The 20,341-nt window shown below is 41.8% G+C and overlaps 1 non-coding gene across 1 annotated transcript; it reads left to right on the top strand.

Moving 5' to 3' along the window:
• The first annotated feature begins 11,529 nt into the window (after positions 1-11,529).
• Positions 11,530-11,630, top strand: LOC119248526 (small nucleolar RNA U13). The gene has a single exon (XR_005125956.1). It is a non-coding gene; the product is annotated as a small nucleolar RNA U13 (small nucleolar RNA).
• Positions 11,631-20,341: the final 8,711 nt, after the last annotated feature.

Here is a 20,341-nt window from a genome sequence, read left to right as displayed (position 1 = left end):
GAAGGAGGGAACTGTCTACAAAGAAGGAATGACTAATATCTGAGAGTCAGAGCTCCTAAATTGTGGTGATTTAGCACATTGCAAAACCAGGATGTTCCCTTTAACAAAATTCTGTGCTGATTTCTCATTTCAGTCCCAATAATTACATGTCAGCCTATAATAGGGCTTGCTCTTTCATTTCCTCTAATGTAAAAGGAAGCTGCAGTTGCTAAATGTTTGAACAGAAACCATCAGACAGGCATCTACACCAGAACATGGACAAGCACAGGCCGACTATGTAGTGGCAAGATTCTGAGACCTCCTGCTCCTCCATCATTTTCTTTTCTCACTTCTGTTCTTTTTGTCTTCATTTCCTATCTTAATACATGTTTTCTTTATCTTTTCCCACCATTTCCTTTTCTTTTAATCACACCTACCTTAAACCCATCACCTGAAGCACTAGGCAACACTTCTATTTCTACTAAAGAATATTAATACAACGAGACCACAGTGGCCAATACAATAGAATGTGAAGCAAATTCCTTTTTCTAGAGGCATAGCATACAAGTTTGTTTTAACTGATTAAAATTGTTCTAAAGTGAACATTTAAATATATAATTGGCAGACACTTTACTTTTCATTGAGACCTATAAATCCATCTCTTTCCAAATTTAGTATAGCTAAAGGTAAACATATGCTTTCATATTGATTATAAGATTGGAAATTGACATAACTGTTCTCCCAGCCAGATAATCAATCCACTTGCAGGAGCTGATCTTAAGTTAAAATGGATACAACACTTTTGTCCAGGCAGGTGTTTCCTCACAGTGTTATTGAGAATAGCAAAAATTGGAAAGTACCTAAATTGCCCAGTAGTTCTTGCTTCACTAATCTGTGTGATTCCCCAGTATCCTGGAAATGCCTGGGCCTTTATTCTCTATGTGATACCTGAACTTCAGATGAATAGATGGGACCCTTTGTCACATAGGGCAACCCCAATGTGAAATGGGTTGGCCTGACAGTGGGTCCTCACTTGTGTGCTTAAAAGGGACATAATGAGGGCCTCCCTGTTGGTGCAGCGGCTTGAGCGCTGTGCTGTGATGCTGTCTGCAGTCTCGATAGTGTGGGTTTGATCCCGGCCGGCAGGCGAGAATCCCATATGGCACAGTAGACCTCTCCTTTCCCGCCCGCTGCTCCCCTCAGCAGTGTATTTCTATCGTCTGCCTGTTCTGCTCCCCATTCTGTCTCTGGTGAATCACCCTCCCGTGCCTCTGGACTGTACCGCAGCTATTGTATAAAAAAAATAAATAAGTAAACAAATAAAAAAGGACTTATAATGAGACTCAACCATAGGCACACACAAAAAGAGTAATAAAGGGTTTATTTACAAAAAGGGGAAATGAAATGAATAACTCAGGGAGAAAGAAAGAGGGATAAATTGGTGAATGTGTCCTACCAGTTCCGCTGATCTGGAACCCCAATAGCACACTGAACGCCGGCAAAAACCAAGGCCCACATGTCTGGTTACATACTAAACCTGGCTTCTTAACTCCACCCTCAGTTCCCAACAATCCTCCCTTTGGTGATGATGACATTATGGGGTTTGTAGTCCTTGGTGTCTTGGATCTCTTTGGTCTGGGGTGGGGTCCATAAAACCTATTTGTGCAGTTTGTTCAGGACATCCTTCCCCCCAACACCTGGAGGTCCTGAAGCATGGTGACCAGACATAAGCAGCCTGGGGATCTTAGTAACAACCTTTTGCTCAGTTCCTGGTATGCAATTTAGTTCCTGGTATGAATCTTGCTTCATGTTAGACCATGTACCGCCATGAGGCAGAATGGACGTCGGGGGGGGGGGGGTGTCCCATGACTACTGACCCTTTACTCCTTGGTATGCAGTCATATGACTCACCTCTTGGTATGTAGCCACGTCATATCTGACCATGTACAGCTGCCAGTGCAAACCCACCTTGTAGAAACTAAAAGTGTGTATAAGGCCCTGACTTCCTACGGACAGGGCTCAGCCTTGGTATACAAATTTGCTGAGTCAGCACTGGTGCATTAAACCTGCTTCTTGTTAGCCCTGGTGTCCAAGTTTCCTTTGTGCCATATAATGTGCCATATAATGTTAGTCTTTGTATTGGTATCATTACTGAATTTAAAAACTAAGCCCCCACTCCTTGCCCAGCAAGCAAGTTTAGGAGATATGAATGGATAAAGGAACTGCCATAGGAACAGGCCTTAAAGTGATGATCTGTTATGCTAATTCAGATCATCAGTCAGGACACACCCAAAACAATCACCTAACCAATCAATGATGCCTGCAGTATAAATAGAGCCCTGGTGCCCTCTCTCTCTGGATAGCAAACCTCTCCTGTCTTGCCCACTGCTTCTCTTAACTGTGTACCTCGATAAGTCCACCTTGTCTGCTTTCCACTCGGTCTCTGGCGAATTCTTTCACCCCCTTCTCCCTCCGCCCCCTTGCCTCTGGCCTACACCCTGATTCTTCCCCACAACACTCTTCTTTTTTTAAAAAAAGATTGTATTTATTTATGCATACAAAAACTGGAGTACAGGCCAGAGGTGCGGGGGGTGAGAGGATTCATCAGAGGCAGAATGGGGAGCAAAACAGGCAGACTGACTAAAATACACTGCTGAGGGGAGCAGCAGGTGAGACAGGAGAGGTCTGCTATGTCACGTGCTTCACCTGTCTGACCTGGGATCAAATCATTGCTGCAGTGGTTATGGATAGCCTCATGGTGCTGTGCTTAACCCCTTGTGCTACCAGAGAGGCCCCACAACACTCTTAATTTTGAGTTAAGCTTGCTTTCCCTACCCTTTTCAACCTGCTGCTTAGAACTGCCAAATATTTTCAGTTGCAACCACTGCTTCTACCATAGTTAAGTATAAGAAAACTGTAGTCTTTTTTAACAAAAATTCATTATTGTTGTATTTTCATGGTTAATAAGTACTTAGCAAATGTTTATTGAATGAGTAAGTGAACGAGGTATTTGCTATCTATTGTAAGTGTGATCAATGCTACTTCAACCTATAGAATTGTATCCCTTTGCAGAAAGAACTCATTTTCCCAGGAATACTATGGGGAAGTGGGGAGGGGAAGAGGAGGGGAGAATGATTGTGATTCATAGCATTTAAAATATTACCTAACAGGGCCTCCCTGGTGGCGCAAGGGGTTAAGATGCAACCATGAAGCTGTCCCAGCCACTGCAGCACCGAGTTTGATCCCCGGCCAGGAGCTACCCACATGGTGCAGCAGACCTCTCCTGACTTGCCTGCTGCTCCCCTCAGCAGTGTATTTCAGTCAGTCTGCCTTTTCTGCTCCCCATTCTGCCTCTGATGAATCCTCTTACCCCCCATACCTCTGGCCTGTACCCCAGCTCTTGTATGCATAAATAAAGAAATCTTTAAAAAATAAAATAAAATATTACCTAACAAAACAACAATGATTTTTGGTCATTCATTCATTCAACAAAGGTATTTCATACCTTCTGTGTATCAGGTGCTTTATAAGCTCTGGAGGTAAAACCACAGGATTCAGAAAACTGTATGACTTGAGCTGTTTAAACTACACAGTCTCTTAAGGGACTGATTTTTTACATCAGAATATCAGTTTCTCATTCAGAAAAGAGGATATACATGAAATACTCATTTCCTCTAACAGCATCCCCTCCTTTATATCAAGGTGTGTGTGAACGTGGATAGACTAGCAGTAAGTTTTTTAATGGATATGTAATCAGAGACAGGAGAACAGACTAATGTAGAAAGTTATTTCTTTGAAGCCATGGAAGGATCTGAAAAATTTTATGTGTTTTTCTAGTAGTTAAATTTTTCCTGTTGGGGCTTCCCCAGCGGTGCAGCGGGTTGAGCGCAGTGCAGTGAAGCTGTCTGCAGCCTCTACAGCGAGGGTTCGATTACTGGCCGGCCAGGGAAATACCCACATGGCACAGCAGACCTCTCCTGTCTCGCCCACTGCTCCCCTCAGCAGTGCTTTCAGTCCGTCTGCTTGTCCTGCTCCCTGCTCTGTCTCTGATGAATACTCTCACTCTCCTACACCTCTGGCCTATACCCCAGCTCTTATATAAATAAAATAAATCTTAATAAATAAATAAATTTTTCCGGTGCCAGACCATCATCAAATTCTTACTATTTAATTCTCCTTTTTATATATTTCATGCATATAGTAGCAGCCCTCCTTTACTATATATTAGTATAGACAGACTCTAAAATAACTAACAGATGATTTTCGTTTTAAGGACATGTACTGTTCACTGAGATAAATCAGAGGTATTTGCACAATCTTAGTAGCATACGTGTGAGTCTTTTAGTGTGTGTTATTCCCACAGATGGTTAGTTCAGTGGGGAAGTACTACCAATTCAGTAAGAGGCATTGGGAAAACTGATCATTTGTTTTCTTAAAAGTAAAGGTAGATTCTCTACCTAACATTATTCATAAAAATTAATTCTGAGTAATATTCCATTGTGTATATGTACCATATCTTCTTGATCCAGTCATCTATTTTTGGGCATTTGGGTTGTTTCCGTAGTTTAGCTATTGTAAATAGTGCTGCTATAAACATAGGGATGCAGGTGCCCTTTGGAATTACTGTTTCTGTGTCATTTGGGTAAATACCTAGGAGTGGAATTGCTGGATCATATGGAAGCTCTATGTTTAGTAGGTCAAGAAATCTCCACACAGCTCTCCATAGTGGTTGGACCAGTTTGCACTCCCACCAGCAGTGCAGGAGAGTTCCTTTTTCTCCACATCCTCGCCAACATTTGTTGTTGCTAGTTTTTTTAATATATACCATTCTCACTGGTGTGAGATGGTATCTCATTGTAGTTTTGATTTGCATTTCCCTGATGACAAGTGATGTTGAACATTTTTTCATATGCCTGTTGGCCATTTGCATTTCCTCTTCAGAGAAGTTTCTTTTTAGCTCTTCTGCCCATTTTTTGACTGGATTATTTTCTTTGTTGTTGAGTCTCATCAGCTCTTTGCAGATTTTTGTAATCAGTCCTTTATCATTAGTGTTGTGTGCAAAAATGTTCTCCCAGTCGGTGGGGTTTCTCTTTGTTTTTGTTATTGTCTCTTTTGCTGTGCAGAAGCTCTTTAATTTGATGTAGTCCCAGCTGTTTACCTTTGCCTTCACTATCACTGCTTTGGGTGATGTGTCTGTAAAGATGTCTTTGAGGTGCATGTCATGTAGTGTTTCACCTGTAAAAAAGATAAACATGTGTAGTTTGCAGCAACATGGATGGAGCTAGAAGGGATCATGCTCAGCAAAATAAGTCAAAAAGAAAAAGAAAAATACTGGATGGTCTCACTCATAGCAGGAATTTAGAAAAACTAAATAAGAGACCAGGAAAAAGACTAATCAATACAAAGTAAAAATCAAAATCAACAAGCAACTATAAACCAGAGACACACTAGTGGGGGTGGGGGGAGAGAGGGGCGGGGAAAGGAAGGACTAGAGTCAAAATAAGGAGGGGGTGCAATTGTATGGGGAATATAACCAAAATGAAAATGCATACATTGTGCAAAGATGAAAAAAGATGTAAGAAATTATATAAAATAAAATATTTAAGTAAAAAATAATAATAATAAAATAAATAAATAAATAAAAATTAATTCTGAAGGTGTTAAAGACCCAAACATGAAAAACAAAATGCTTTGTGTCTTGAGGAAACTAGAAATTATTCTAAACAAGACCCTAAAATCAAAAGATGGGAAGAAATAGATTGACAAGTTGACTTCATCAAGACTGAAAAATTTGAGCAGCGCATAAAAGTTTAGTATGAGAAAAGGAATCATAAGTTACAGGATTGTAAATGTGAATACTTGTACAACAGGTTTAAGCAAAATTTTTAAATGTGGGATAATATTTGCCATATATACAGCACAGAAAGGATTGGCATTTATATTTATAAAGCATTTCCAAAAAAGGAAAACTCAAATAAACCAATAGGTACAAGGAAAAATAATAGAATAAATTATTTATATTTGAATTATTTATTAGAAAATAAATCCATTATATCATGGCCGATGAACATATGAATAGAAGCTGAACATCACCAATTACCAAGAAAAACTAATTATTTTTAGAACATTGAGAGAGCAATTTCAGCTATTATATTGGCAAAAATGAAACATTAATAAAATGTCTGGAAAACATACACACACTGATAGCAGGAATATAAAATAGGTAGGTCCACATCGAAGGGCAATTTGGCCATACTGAGAAAGAAAAATTCACATGTGCTATCAGCCAGCAACCCCAGGCATTAGTGTCTACGTTAGAAAAACAATGAATGATCTTTGTGCATAAGAAAACATGTACAAGCATGTCCCGTGCAAAGTTCCTCATGGGGGTAACTGGAAACCATGAACTACAGATAGAAGGCTGCTGAGAGGGTGTATACTCCAAGGACATAAGCAGTGGTAGGAGGCAGTCACAAGCATAAGGGCTAAGTCCACCTGGGTAGAGCTCCACAGCATTCTACTGGTTAAAAAGGTTAGTTACAGATATATCACTATGATACTTTTTTATGCAAAAAAAATATGAATGACACCACAGAATGAAATGACCTATTTCCAAATGGATACATGTAAATGTGTGTAAGTGTATGAAAGAAATGAGAGGAATCTAACCTAACTGATAACCCTGGCTGCCTCTGGGATAAAGAGGCTCAGCGATGTGGGTGGGCTTTGAAGGGAACTTGTCCTTTTCTATAATGTTGCCCTCTTTCTCACAAGCAGAATTTCTGTGTTACTTTTTTAAATTTTATTTTTAAAAAGTAAGTCAGTCTTCTGGTCAACAACTGATGTAGATGAAATGTGTATATTCCTTTTAAATATATAGAAGTGCTACATCAAATAAAAATTCAATTACATACAAATGTATAAATATAAATTTGAAAAGACACACATAGGGCCTCCCTGGTAGTGCAAGGGGTTGAGACACAACCTATGAAGCTGTCCGCAGCCACTGCAGCACTAGTTTGAGACCCCAGCCAGGGAGCTACCCACATGGCGCAGCAGACCTCTCCTGTCTCGCCCGCTGCTCCCCTCAGCAGTGTATTTCAGTAGATCTTCCTGTTCTGTTCCCCACTCTGTCTCTGGTGAATCCTCTCACCCCCCCCACCTCTGGCCTGTACCCCAGTTCTTGTATGCATAAATAAATAAATCTTAAAAAAAAATAGACACACATATATAGCATAACTTAAATGCAAGAAAGAAATATTTTTGTACCAGAAATTAAAAAGGAGTCCCCAAATCTAAGCAGTGATAGCTAAAGCAAGGATCTCAACAAGCAAGCAAAATGGGATTAAACTTTGTTACTGGAGGCAAGACTTTAACCTATAAGTTGCAGCATCAGAAGCTAACAGAGTGTAGAATAACCCAGGTCAAAAGGGACATCATGCTGGAAAGCAGTGGATGTGAGCACAATTGACATATAATAACCCATGGTCAGGAGTACCTCTCTGGCCCCCATATTATAGTGTTATGTTTAACAGAGGGTGAGGGGAAATTAGCAGGGACAAGGGCAATCTAAAAGAAAGACTGAACATTTCTTTTTATCTATCTATCTACCTGTCTGTCTATCTTCTATTTATTTTTTTAAACCAGAATATTTAGTGTACTACTAATTTTTGAAATCCTAAGATGAACTGTTAAATATCACAAGCAACTATGAACATTGCTAATGACACTGGACACTGTTAAATTGTTTAAATGATCAGATTTATACAATATTGAACATTTAAATAGTTTTCCTGCTCCAGGTACAGTCTCAGGAATAAATGTCGGCAAAATTAATGTGTCTGTTTTTATTTGTCTGAGTGGCAGTGAGTTAATTGTGCAACCCCACTATTTATATAACAATCCATTATGATAGTGTATATTGGTATATTTCCCCCACATTGTCTATGGTCACAGCCAATTAGAGCCGGTAAGGCAGCTGTCCTTTCGGTCCAACCAATGAAAGTAAGTGTACCATGCTGCTGAGACTCAGCTGCTGAGTGCTCTCCTGAACAATCCTTTGTTGAGCTTATGTTTGTATTAGGTCATTTGTATTTTGTCATTTGTGTTTCTTTAGCTTAACTTTCTGCTGTTTATTTTGGGTTGTAGGAAGCATTTTGACCCACATGGCAGACATACTCTGTGTAAGTGATGGTGTTGGCTCACAATAAAGCAACAAAGAATTCCAAGCTTTTTTTTTTTTAAGTGTTAGAGTGACGTGAAGTAGGGGACTGACACAAAGAAGATGCCCCTCCTCTTCTAAGTCCAGTCATGTTAGAAAAAATGTGAAGCTTTAGATCCACATTCCTATGAGGCAACTCCTCATCATGGAGAAGGCGCAGTGCCTTTTAAACCACTTTGAAGGAAAGCACTAGAAATTTCTGAGCCGTTGTTGTGGTTTGTTTCAACACCTCAGCCACCAGCAATAGCAGAAAACAGAGTGGTTGAACAGACTGCTGACCTCCCAGGCAGGATTTCTCTGATTCATCAAGGTATCCACTGAACATAGTGTAACAGGGTGGTCCCCAGGAAAGGGGGAGGTTCCCTGCCGCACCCAAGGGAGGGTGGAGCTGAGCAGGGAGAGGAGAAGCTGCAGAAGAGACTGAGTAAGGAAGCAGGATGGAGCCAGGAGACCTGGAGAAGGCGCATGGAGCCTAGAGACACGTGAAGAAACTGTGCTTGTCTTTTGGTCATGGACTGGGTGACACAGATGTGGGTGAGACCCATGGGGAGGTGACAATGGCAGCTTTTATCTTGATGTTGATTTTGCTCTTTTCCTTCCGGGCTTGTCTGGTTGTTTTTGACCCTTTTCTGTGGGTCCACGCTGGAAGATGCTTTAGACTTGTGGCAGGCTTTGGGGCCTTATTCAGGGCCGATCCCACATGGATGGAGTTTTACCCATGAGGGGACGGGTAACTTTGGGTGCTTCATTTAGAAACTAGACTCTTTGCCTTACCTGTATTGTTTCCTAGTTTTATTAAAGTTCCTTCCCATTAAAGTCTCCTATGTTTTGTGTTGATGCGGCGGATGGCAGAACCCATTTAGAATAGGCAGGTTTGTGGGGCTTGGGCTACCCCTCTCCCTGTCCTATAACAATAGCAACAACCACCCCAACAGCCTTGGGAGGAAGACTTTAATGCCTCCCAGATACTGCTCTAGAGTCCTGCACACCAGTTCTACTTTGGTGAGATTTTGATTTGAAGCCCATGCCAAACTACAGTGCAAAGACTCCATCTCTGCCTAAACTATCAAGTCTGCCAGTTCTGGGTTGTACCATAATTATTTACTTGATAATATAAATAATGATTCTCAGTATAAGTACAGAAATGATATTATTTTGTTAGAGTGACTTAATAAAGTGCCACAAACTAGGTGGCTCAGAACAGCAGAAATTTGTTGTCTCGCAGTTCTGGAGGTCAGAGTTTGAAGTGAAGATGTCAGTTGGGCTGTGTTCCTCTAAAAGCTCTAGGGAAGGGTTTGTTCCCAGTTCCTCTCCTAGCTTTTGGTAGTTCCTTGCTTGTGGCAGCATAACTTTAACATGACAGTCTCCTTGTGTGTCTGTGTGTCCAAATTTCCCCTTTATAGAACACCAGTCACACTGGATTTGAGGTTTCCCCTACTCTATTGTGATCTCATCTTTACTATTTATAGCTTTAAAAATCCAAATAAGGTCACTTTCTGAGAGATACTGGGAGTTTGGACTTCAACATATGAATTTTTAGGGAACATATTTCAACCCATAGCACCTACCTATCTTGTGTTATTCAGGGGGCAAATCTATGTAAAAGGATATTGGCTTACAGAATCATTGGAAAGGCTGAAGAACCAGCTTGGAAAGTGGGCAGGTACAGGGGAAGCTGGGCAGCAGCCAAAACAGCTGTCAAAATTTTGTCCCAAAATCTCGTTCCAAAGTCCGGTGAGGACATTTTTATAGGACCCTGTAACCATAGCTTACCCTGCCCCAGAATTTCAAAATTGCTATACTGTAACTTCCAAATACCTTCAGTCACCCAACCCAAGAATGAATTTTTCAAGATGTTGGTTTTTATATCACTATTTCTCAATTCTAAGACCAGGCTGTAAGCCTATGTCCTAGCTGCAAGGGAGGCTGGGAAAGCAAGTGTCTCAGTTTTGCTTTAAAAGTATAAGGAGATGGAAGTTGTCTTTCAACCAATATCCATAAAGTGGAGAATTCCTCAAATGTGAGAGGCGGTTCAGAGGCTAAGCAGTCAAAAGAAATAACAAATGTCCATTCCAAAATATGTTTATTATCTCTGTTGTTGTCCAGGCAGGTAGTCACTGGAATCCTAACATTTGCACCATAAGCAATCCCTCACATTGTTAGAACTAGGCCTCATTAGGACCATGGGTTCTAACCATTAACTTCTCCCTCCAGTTTCTTAGGACACATCCACAATATATTTTTAAAATGATTTATTTATTTATGCATACAAGAACTGGGGTACAGGCCAGAAGTGTGGAGGGTGAGAAGATTCATCAGAGACAGAGTGGGGAGCAGAACAGGCAGATCTACTGAAATACACTGCTGAGGGGAGCAGCGGGCGAGGCAGAAGAAGTCTGCTGCACCATGTGGGTCACCTCCCTGGCCGGCTGGGGATCAAACTCGTGCTGCAGAGGCTGCAGATAGCTTCATAGTGCTGTACTTGACCCCTTGTGCCATCAGGGAGGCTCCACATCCCCAATATTATATAACATATTACATATTAGGATTAACTAGGGCAACATAATTACAGGTAAGTAGCAGAGACTTTTATTTATTTTTAAAAAGATTTATTTATTTATTTATATAAGCACTGGGTACAGTCAGAAGCACGGGAGGATTAGAGAATTCACCAGAGCCAGAGCAGGGAGCAGAACAGGCAGACTGACGAAGTACAATGCTGAGGGGAGCACTGGGCAAGGCAGGAGAGGTCTGTGTGCCATGTGGGACCCTTGCCGGAGGCTGGGGATTGAACCGGCGCTTCAGAGGCTGCGGGCAGCTTCGCAACACAGTGCTCAACCGCTGCGCCACCGGGGAGGCCCAATAGCAGAGACTTTTATAGATTGTAATATAATCATTGGTAACCCCAAAATGAAAAACTGATGAAATGGATAATTTTCTAGAAAAAAATATAAATAAAAAATTGAATTCAGGAGAAACAAGAAATCTAAACAATCATTAGAGACTCCAACATCAAAAGTTATCTCTAAGCCTAGATCATTTAATAGACCAGTTTTATCAAGACTTTAATGAACAGGTAATTCCAGTTTTATAAAAGCTATTTAAAAAAATAGAAAAAAATTCTCAATTCACTTTGTAAGACCATTAAAAAACTTACATGTAAAAAAGATGACAAGCATATATAAGGGAAAAAAACACTTAGATCAATACCTAGACCAAAAATCCCTAATTTGTAAAGTAATGTCATTTCAGTGAAAAAAGTGCCAAAAAAGGAAAATCAATGTAATAACAGCACCTAAAAATAGTGCTAATTAGAAATATCTGTATAGATCCTTCTTCATTTCAAAAGTGTGATGACTGGGTACTCAAGTCATGTGTAAAAGTGTCTCCCTCCGATCTTGTTACTATGTCAGCACATTTTTGTCTTAAATGATATTATTTATTTTTTTAAGATTTATTTATGCATACAAGAGCTGGGGTGTAGGCCAGAGGTGCAGGGGGGTAAGAGGATTCACCAGAGACAGAGTGGGGAGCAGAACAGGTGGACTGACTGAAATACACTGCTGAGGGGAGCAGCGGGAGAGACAGGAAAGGTCTGCTGCGCCATGTGGGTCGCCTCCCTGGCCGGGGATCAAACTCATGCTGTAGTAGCTTCGGAGTGCTTCGTCGTGCTGACGCTTAACACCTTGTGCCACCAGGGAGGCCCTGTCTTAAATGATTTTAAAAAAGTATCAGTATAAAAAGTTTCTTTTTAAAATTATTCTGTAATCAAATATGTTTTCTTGAATGCACCGTGAAATCCCCCTTTTCACTGGAAGTAGGCTCCCTCAATGACCTCTCAATCCAAATACATAATTTTTCAGGTCTTTTAGTTATTAAAACAGTCTGCTTTCAAAAGGAAAAAAAAGAAAAAATAGCCTCATTTCAGTTATTAAGATTGATTCATTTTGAAACCTCAATTCATATCTGATGCAAAACATTCCTCCTTCTCCCACCAAGACAAGCTGAACTTGCAGCTCTGGTAAAGTGGAATTGGGGGTGGAATTGGGGATGTGGGATGTGCTTATTGCATCCCATTCTCTCTTCCCTGTTCTTACTGTGGTATGTAAAATTCCAAGTGTGACCCTCAATGACCCCTGTGCTTGCACAATACTCTCCCTTTTGAATATGTGTAGAAACTGGAAATATGATGAGATCTTATGCTGAAGGTTAAGTTATATTACATGGCAAAAAAGAAATTATCTGGGCTGGTCAATCCTAATCACAAGAGCCTTTAAACTCAGCGTTTTCCTAACTGGTAGCAGAGGAGTAAGTCAGAAATTTAAAGTATAACAGGGACTCAATGCACTGTTGCTGCCTTAATAAAGGAGGCCACATGCTAAGAAAAGCAGGCAGTCTCTAGGAGCCGATAGTGGCCCCCATCGACAGACAACAAGGAAAAAGGGACCGCAGTTGCACAGTTACAAGGACCTGCATTTAGCCAACAAGCTGGAAAGCAGCTTCTTGGATAGAGTTGCCAGAGAAGAAACCCCAATGGCCAGTGATCTGTAAGGCTTTGTGACATCTGTGTAGAGAAACCAAGTTGAGCTTATAGGACTCTGAGATAACATACTTGTATTCCTTTAAGCTACTGTATTTGTAGTAATTCGTTACACAACAGTAAATAATAAGACAAAACAAATGACTGTTACTACTTTGGGGTGGAAGGAAGAGAGAAGAGACAAAGAACCTTTCCCGGGCCTCCCTGGTGGCGCAGCAGTTGAGCGCCGCCCTGTGGAGCTGTCCGCAGCCTCTGCAGCATGGGTTGGATCCTGGACACCGGAGAGGAGCCCATATGGTGCAGCAGACATCTCCGGCCGCACCTGCTGCTCCTCTCAGCAGTGTATTTCATCAGTCTGCCTGTTCTGTTCCCTGCTCTGTCTCTGGTGAATCCTCTCACCCTCCTGCGCACCTGGCCTGTACCCCGGTTCTTGTATAAATAAATAAATAAATCTTAAAAAAAAAAGAAAGAAAAGAAAAGAACCTTTCCCTACATGATTGCCCTTGAAGCTTGCCCTCTCATTACTTGGACACAATCACGGTTCCTTTAGTATAAATAACTCCAGCTAGGAGGTGGACACATTTCTGACCGTTTTCTGTTGGTTGCCATGGCTTTTCTGTTTCTTACCAATTGGACATTAGTTCCCTCCTTTGGCCTAATGTCCAGAAGCTAATTCTCTAAAAGGTTCTATGACATGTTCCTGGCAGGAAGTTGGACATGGGAATCTAAATGAAGCTCAACTTCTTTTGCCCCAACTTAACACAAATACACTTTCTGTAGTCTAGGCGCCAAGGTTCTATTTCCAAGGCAGTGACCATCTTATGGCCTGAAGCAAAATTTCTTACTCCCTGCCATCTTCTTCAGAGGCCACTGACCTTTGGGAAATTTCAGCAACCTTCCCACACCAAAGCGGGGAAATGTTACTCGACCTCACTATGTCTCTTTTGCCAACTGAGTGGCTCAACAACTTTTAGACAGGCTATAATCACAAGTCTTAGATTTTGTTGGAGGATAAGAAACTCCTTTTCACTCTTCTAAAAGGTGACCTATTTTGCTCTTGGTCCTCCCTTAAAATTCAATGAAAAAAGTTATCAAACCAGTTGAGCCTGTGCAGTCCCTGAGGGAACTGAAGTCTCAGGTCAAGACTTCGACCTTATTTGAACTCATATGTGAACCGAGTAATTGTTCTCATCAGAGCAATGTCTCCGTTGAAATCCCTGAAATACTGGGCCTCCCTGGTGGCACAAGAGGTTGGGCACCACACTGTGAAGCAGTCTGCATCCTCTGCAGCAAGAGTTCCATCCCTGGCCATCCAGGGAGCAACCCACGTGGCGCAGCAGACCTCTCCTGTCTCGCCTGCTTCTCCCGTCAGCAGTGTACTTCAGTCAATCTGCCTCTTCTGTTTCCCACTCTGTCTTGGGTGAATCCTCTCACCCACTGCATTTCTGGTCTTTACCCCAGCTCTTGTATGCATAAATAAATAAATCTTTAAAAAAAAAAGAAATCCCTGAAATATTGATAACTCCTAAGGATATCAATTACGCTTAATAATTATCCTGTTATACTATTCTTATTACAAATTCATCAGTCTTAAAAAAAAAAAAGACCCATTATAATGAAGTAGAGTTAAACAGAGTAAAAACAAGATGGTTCAATATTAGAAAATCTATCACAATAATCTTAACATCTTAATAGATTAAGGAGAAAATTCACTTAATTTTCTCCAGATGCATGAAGAAGCATTAGATAAAGTTGAACACTTTTTCATATTCAAATAAAAAACTTAAACCATGAACAGCAGGAAACTTATAATGTAAGGAAGGGCATCTACTAGCAAAAATAATGATGAATATGCTCTGAACTTTTATCCATTCTTTCTGTATCCCCCCATCCATTAATATGTATCCCCTATTGTGTACAAACATTTTAAAAATCAATAAAAGGGAAACTGAAGAAGTCACACATACAGGTACAATATTTACATCCTCATAATTATAAAATGGAACACCAGGCACCCAACTCTTAGCTATTATGAGGATTAACTCACATAATCTATGTGAGGTTCTCAGCACCCTGCACATGTAGATTGAGACCAATCTACATGTAGAACACATAGTAGATGCTCAATAAACACTGTGCTCATGAAAGTAGAAAAAAAGGGGAGGGGAAATCTACCTAAACCTTACAGTAAACATCAAATCTCAGAAGCATTTTTATTGAAGTCCAGAATAAGACAAGGATGACCACTATTATTGCTGTTATTCTATAATATATTAACTTTTCTAATGGTTATAAGAAAATAAAATGATACAAGAGAGACAAATTGATGATTTTTTAATAGATAACACCATTTATATAGAAAATTCAAGAACATCCACTAAAACACTCATAAAACAAAATGCAGCGGCATTGCTGGCTGTTAGATCAAAATACAAAAATTGATAATTGTCTATGTAAGGAATAATGAAATAGAAATAAAGTAGGAAAAAGATGTAATTTATAACAGCAATAAAACTATAAATTACTTTTAAAAAAGCTATCCATAGATACAGAGATTCTAAGGAGAAAATGATAAAACATAACTAGAAGATGTAAAGGGAGATATGAAAAAAAATGGAGCTACCCGTCATGTTTGTGCCTGGGAAGAATTCATACTGAAAAGATGTCAGGGTAACCTGTTAACCCGATGCAACTGGAATCAAAACCATAACATAATTCATTTTTATGAACTAAACTGATTTTAGAAGTGACATCCAAGAAGAACCCAAACAATATTGAACAAGATAGGAGAGCTTTCCCTGTTGGATATTAAAATTGAAAGAAAAAGCCTGTATGTATATTTAGCATTTGCTGAAATTGTGTCTTTTTAAATAACACTATTCATTTCCAAACATTTGGAATGATACTCGGAATTTGAACTACTTCTGTAATGTTAGACAGACTCAGAAACATTATGAAACTTCCAGAACACTGAAAAGTTGAGATACATCTTATTTTTTACGATTTTCTTTATAGATTAGCCTGTTGTCATTAATAAATACAAGTAGGTTTTGAACCAGAATAAAAGCCTATTGTGGATGGGTTTGCAGAGTTTAAGTCCCAAAGATTATAAAGGTATCTACATCTCTTGGAACAAAAGGAGGGTATCAACAATTTAGCAGAAGTTTGTCCCCAGAAGAACAAGGGCAGAGTGTCATGGGCTAACTATGGACTGCAGAAGAACAACAGCAGCAGTTTTTACTTAATGTAAAAGTCACAAAATACAGGAGATGCTTTTAGAATGTGCAGATCAATACAGTATATTTTCTCATTTTGTTTGACGTTTGCAGTATTTCCTGACACCTTCAGTTTTGTTTTTTTTTAAAGATTTATTTTTATTTATTTATACAAGCACTGGGTACAGTCAGAAGTGCGGGAGAGTGAGAGAATTCACCAGAGCCAGAGCGGGGAGCAGAGCAGGCAGAAGGACCGAAGTACACTGCTGAGGGGAGCAGCGGGCGGCAGGAGAGGTCTGCACGCCATGTGGGACCCTCCTCTGGTGGCCGGGGAGCAGCCGGGGATTGAACCAGCACTGCAGAGGCTGCGGGCAGCTTCGCAACCCAGTGCTCAACCGATGCGCCACTGGGGAGGCCCTACCTTCAGTTTTTATGTGGCCCTGTGTTGGCCTTTTGGTCATTTCTCTTCTTTTTTTGCTGTGTCTAAACTAACCCTGCTACCATATCCCAGATCACACGCCTCTCCTTTGAAGAACTCACTAGTTTTTTAAAATGTTTAGCCAATCATCACCTCAAAAGATCAGTCTCCAGGGCCTCCCTCGTGGCGCAGGGGTTTTAAAGACAGCGCTGTCAACCTGTTGCCAGCCACTGCAGCATGAGTTCGATTCTGATTCCAGGGTCCCAGGCTTGCTAGGAAGCAACCCACACCATGCGGCAGACTGCTCCTGCCTCTCCTGCTGCTCCTCTCAGCAATGTATTTCAGCAGATATACCTGTTCTTCTCCCCACTCTCTCTGGGGAATCCTCTCACACCCACCCCCAACCTCTGGCTTACACCCCAGTTCTTGTATGCATAAATAAATAAATCTTAAAAAAAAAAAAAAAGTCTCCAGCCTGGATTCAGTTCCACATTTTCCATCACAGAACTTTTTGTTCCCTGGTGTGAAAGGTTCGGCGCGGTAAAGAAAAGGAGAGCCAGGCTACATTTCTCAAAGGGAGGGAAAGTTTATTGCGCCCCTGGCGGACCTCACAGACCCAAGGCGGGGGTCAGTGGAGTCGCGCACGTTGTTGGGGGGAAGCAGGGTTTTATAGGGTGAGGAGAGGTCAGGTGGGTAGTTGGGCTCGTATGGTGGGAAAAGTTTGTAGGGCAGGTAGAGGTTCTTTGTCTGAGACGAGACTCGTAGGGGGAGGGGGGAGGCTCATTGCCTGAATCCTCCAGGCAGGTATCCGCATTCCTGCCCCCCAGGTGGGCTTCCTGGTTGGCTCCTGCATTCTGGCTTCCTGCATGGACCTTTCATGGTGTATCTTCCAAAATTCAATAGCCACCCAACTTTTCATTTTCCTCCAGAATTTTTGTTAACAGGATCATCATTCTCTTTGAATGGAAATTTATTTATTTATTTTAAAAGATTTATCTATTTATGCATACAAGAGCTGGGGTATAGGCCAGAGGTAGGGGGTGGTAAGGGGGTGAGAGGGTTCACCAGGAACACAGTGGGGAGCAGAACAGGCAGCACTACTGCAATATACTGCTGAGGGGAGCAGCAGGTGATATAGGAGAGGTCTGCTGCACCACATGGGTCACTGCCCTGGCAGGCTGAGGGATCCAACTGTAACAGGGTGGTCCCCAGGAAAGGGGGAGGTTCCACGTTCCCTGCCCCACCCAAGGAAGGGTGGAGCTGAGCAGGAGGAGAGGCTGCAGAAGAGACTAAGGAAGGAAGCAGGATGGAGCCAGGAGACCTGGAGGAGGCGCATGGAGCCTAGAGACACGTGAAGAAACTGCGCTTGTCTTTTGGTCGTGGACTGGGTGACACAGATGTGGGTGAGACCCGTGGGGAGGTGACAATGGCAGCTTTTATCTTGATGTTGATTTTGCTCTTTTCCTTCCGGGCTTGTCCGGTTGTTTCTGGCCCTTTTCTGTGGGTCCCCACTGGAAGATGCTTTAGACTTTTGGCAGGCTTTGGGGCCTTGCTCTGGGCCAATCCCATATGGATGGACTTTTACCCACGAGGGGACGGGTAACTTTGGGTGCTTCCTTTAGAAACTAGACTCTTTGCCTTACCTGTATTGTTTCCTAGTTTTATTAAAGATCCTTCCCATTAAAGTCTCATATGTTTTGTGTTGATGCGGCGGATGGCAGAACCCATTGAGGATAGGCAGGTTTGCGGGGCTTGGGCTGCCCCCTCCCTGTCCTGTAACACAACTTGTGCTGCCACGGCTGGCGCCAACTTGACACCACTGTCTTTAACCCCTGCACCACAAGCGAGGCCCCTGAATGGAAATTAGAGTCCTCCTGCTAGGGTCCTATGACAGCAGATTCATAACCATCTTTTGTACCTCTTGGAGCCTCAGGTAGTAGTTACACATGGTTAAGTTTTTCCTTCCAAGTCATTAAAGACAGAATCCTTCTGTTATAGAGCAACCCCGATATTAACTCGGTTCCTGGCTGTGGGTCCTCACCCGCGTGCTTTAAAGGGACTTATGAATACTCTACTACCGACACACACAAAAGGGTTAATAAAAGGTTTATTTACAAGAGAAAAGGAAATAAGGAAAATGTACAACTCAGGGAGAAAATAGGGAAATAAAGTTTTTAATGCGTCCTACCCGATCCGATGACCTGGAAACCCAAAGTCACTCGCAGAGCTGGCCAGACGCTGCGAGCTGATGGAGAGCCAAAATGGGGGCTCCCCAAAGCCCACGTGTCTGCCTTTTGTATCCACCTGGCTGCTTAACCCCACCCTCAGGTCCCAGCCACCTTCCCTTGGGTGGTGATGGGATTTGGAGTTCCCAGTGTCTTTGGCTTTGACCTGGGGTGGGGGTGGAGTCCACAAAGCCTGTATGGAATTTGCTTTGGGACATCCTTTTCCCCCTAACACTTCTTTGGTCCACCTCTTTCCCTAACACTCTAAATCCTATCTTTTTTTTTTTTTTCTTGTCATCTGCCTTTCTTTTAGGGCTCTATCAGGGAAGAGTTAATTGTTATCATCCTTCTGTTAGGGGGAAAAGGATGTCCTAAAGCAAATTCCATATAGGCTTTGTGGACTCCACCCCCACCCCAGGTCAAAGCCAAAGACACTGGGAACTCCAAATCCCATCACCACCCAAGGGAAGGTGACTGGGACCTGAGGGTGGGGTTAAGCAGCCAGGTGGATACAAAAGGCAGACACGTGGGCTTTGGGGGGGCTCTCCATTTTTGGCTCTCCGCCAGCTAGCAGAGTCCGGCCAGCTCTGCGAGTGACTTTGGGTTTCCAGGTCGTCGGATCGGGTAGGACGCATTAAAGACTTTATTTCCCTATTTTCTCCCTGAGTTGTGTATTTTCCTTATTTCTTTTTCTCTTGTCAATAAACCTTTTATTAACCCCTTTGCGTGTGTCTGTAGTAGAGTTTTCATAAGTCCCTTTAAAGCGCACGGGTGAGGACCCACAGCCAGGAACCCGTTTAATATCGGGGTTGCTCTATAACACTTCAAGGCACAAAATATGTCTGATTCTCTTTGAGGCTTTTGTGAACTGCCAGGATAGTCACTGAGTAATCCTGTCTTCCAACGCTTACAACATATATCGTGTTCATTTGGCATTAACAAATGCCAACTTGTATAATTTAATTAAAGAAATTTTGGTAAGCATTTTATTTTAAAAAACTTTAATTAGACTAGCCTAGCCTGATAACAAATTTACCTACAAAAGTTGAATAAATGGAAAAATTTGTAACTCAAAATTTTAACATTGCATTATAACATGGTTCAGGTGCGCATAGTTAAACATCCACACCTGCATACGCTGCGTAAGTTTACCTGTAAAGTCTATCATCAATATACGATTGATCCCTTTTACCACATTTACCTCTCTTCACACCCCTTCCCTTTTGTCTTTGTGTTGACAGGGGCCCGTAGACGAGTTTTTTCAGTTTTGAGTGACTAATACAGAAAATATATACGAACAGGGATACATTATACAAACCCAAATATTCAAAAAAGCATAGAGTGGAAAAGTAACCGTTTCCTTAAATCCCCAACTGTAACCATCAAACGCTTAATTTCTCCAACTGCAACATTTGTTTGCCACCATACACAAGCCAACGTTTCGCTATTTTAATCTCACTTTAATGCAACGTGTTTTGAGTTAACTCATTTATATGAAACGCCAGCGGCTGGCGGTGTGGGCTTCATCTATCACACCGCTGCTCATTTTGGTTTCTTTTTTGGTAGCGGGTCTTAGCATTTGCCCGACGTTTCCATCGCGGTCGGGAGGCGTAAACACATAAAATTTTAAAAAATCACAAGAGAACTTATGGGACTTCCACGAAAGGAAGCCCCAAGCGTCCCGCGCTCAAGAAGGCGGTGGGCAGGGCCGAGCCCCACACCAGGCGCTCGCCGCAGCCGGGG

Source organism: Talpa occidentalis, unplaced genomic scaffold (assembly GCF_014898055.3).
Source record: "Talpa occidentalis isolate TD23 unplaced genomic scaffold, MPIMG_talOcc4v2.1 talOcc4.16, whole genome shotgun sequence".
Classification (NCBI taxonomy): domain Eukaryota; kingdom Metazoa; phylum Chordata; class Mammalia; order Eulipotyphla; family Talpidae; genus Talpa; species Talpa occidentalis.
Note: the sequence above shows the minus strand (reverse complement) of the source record. Positions and strands in the feature narration are given on the sequence as shown.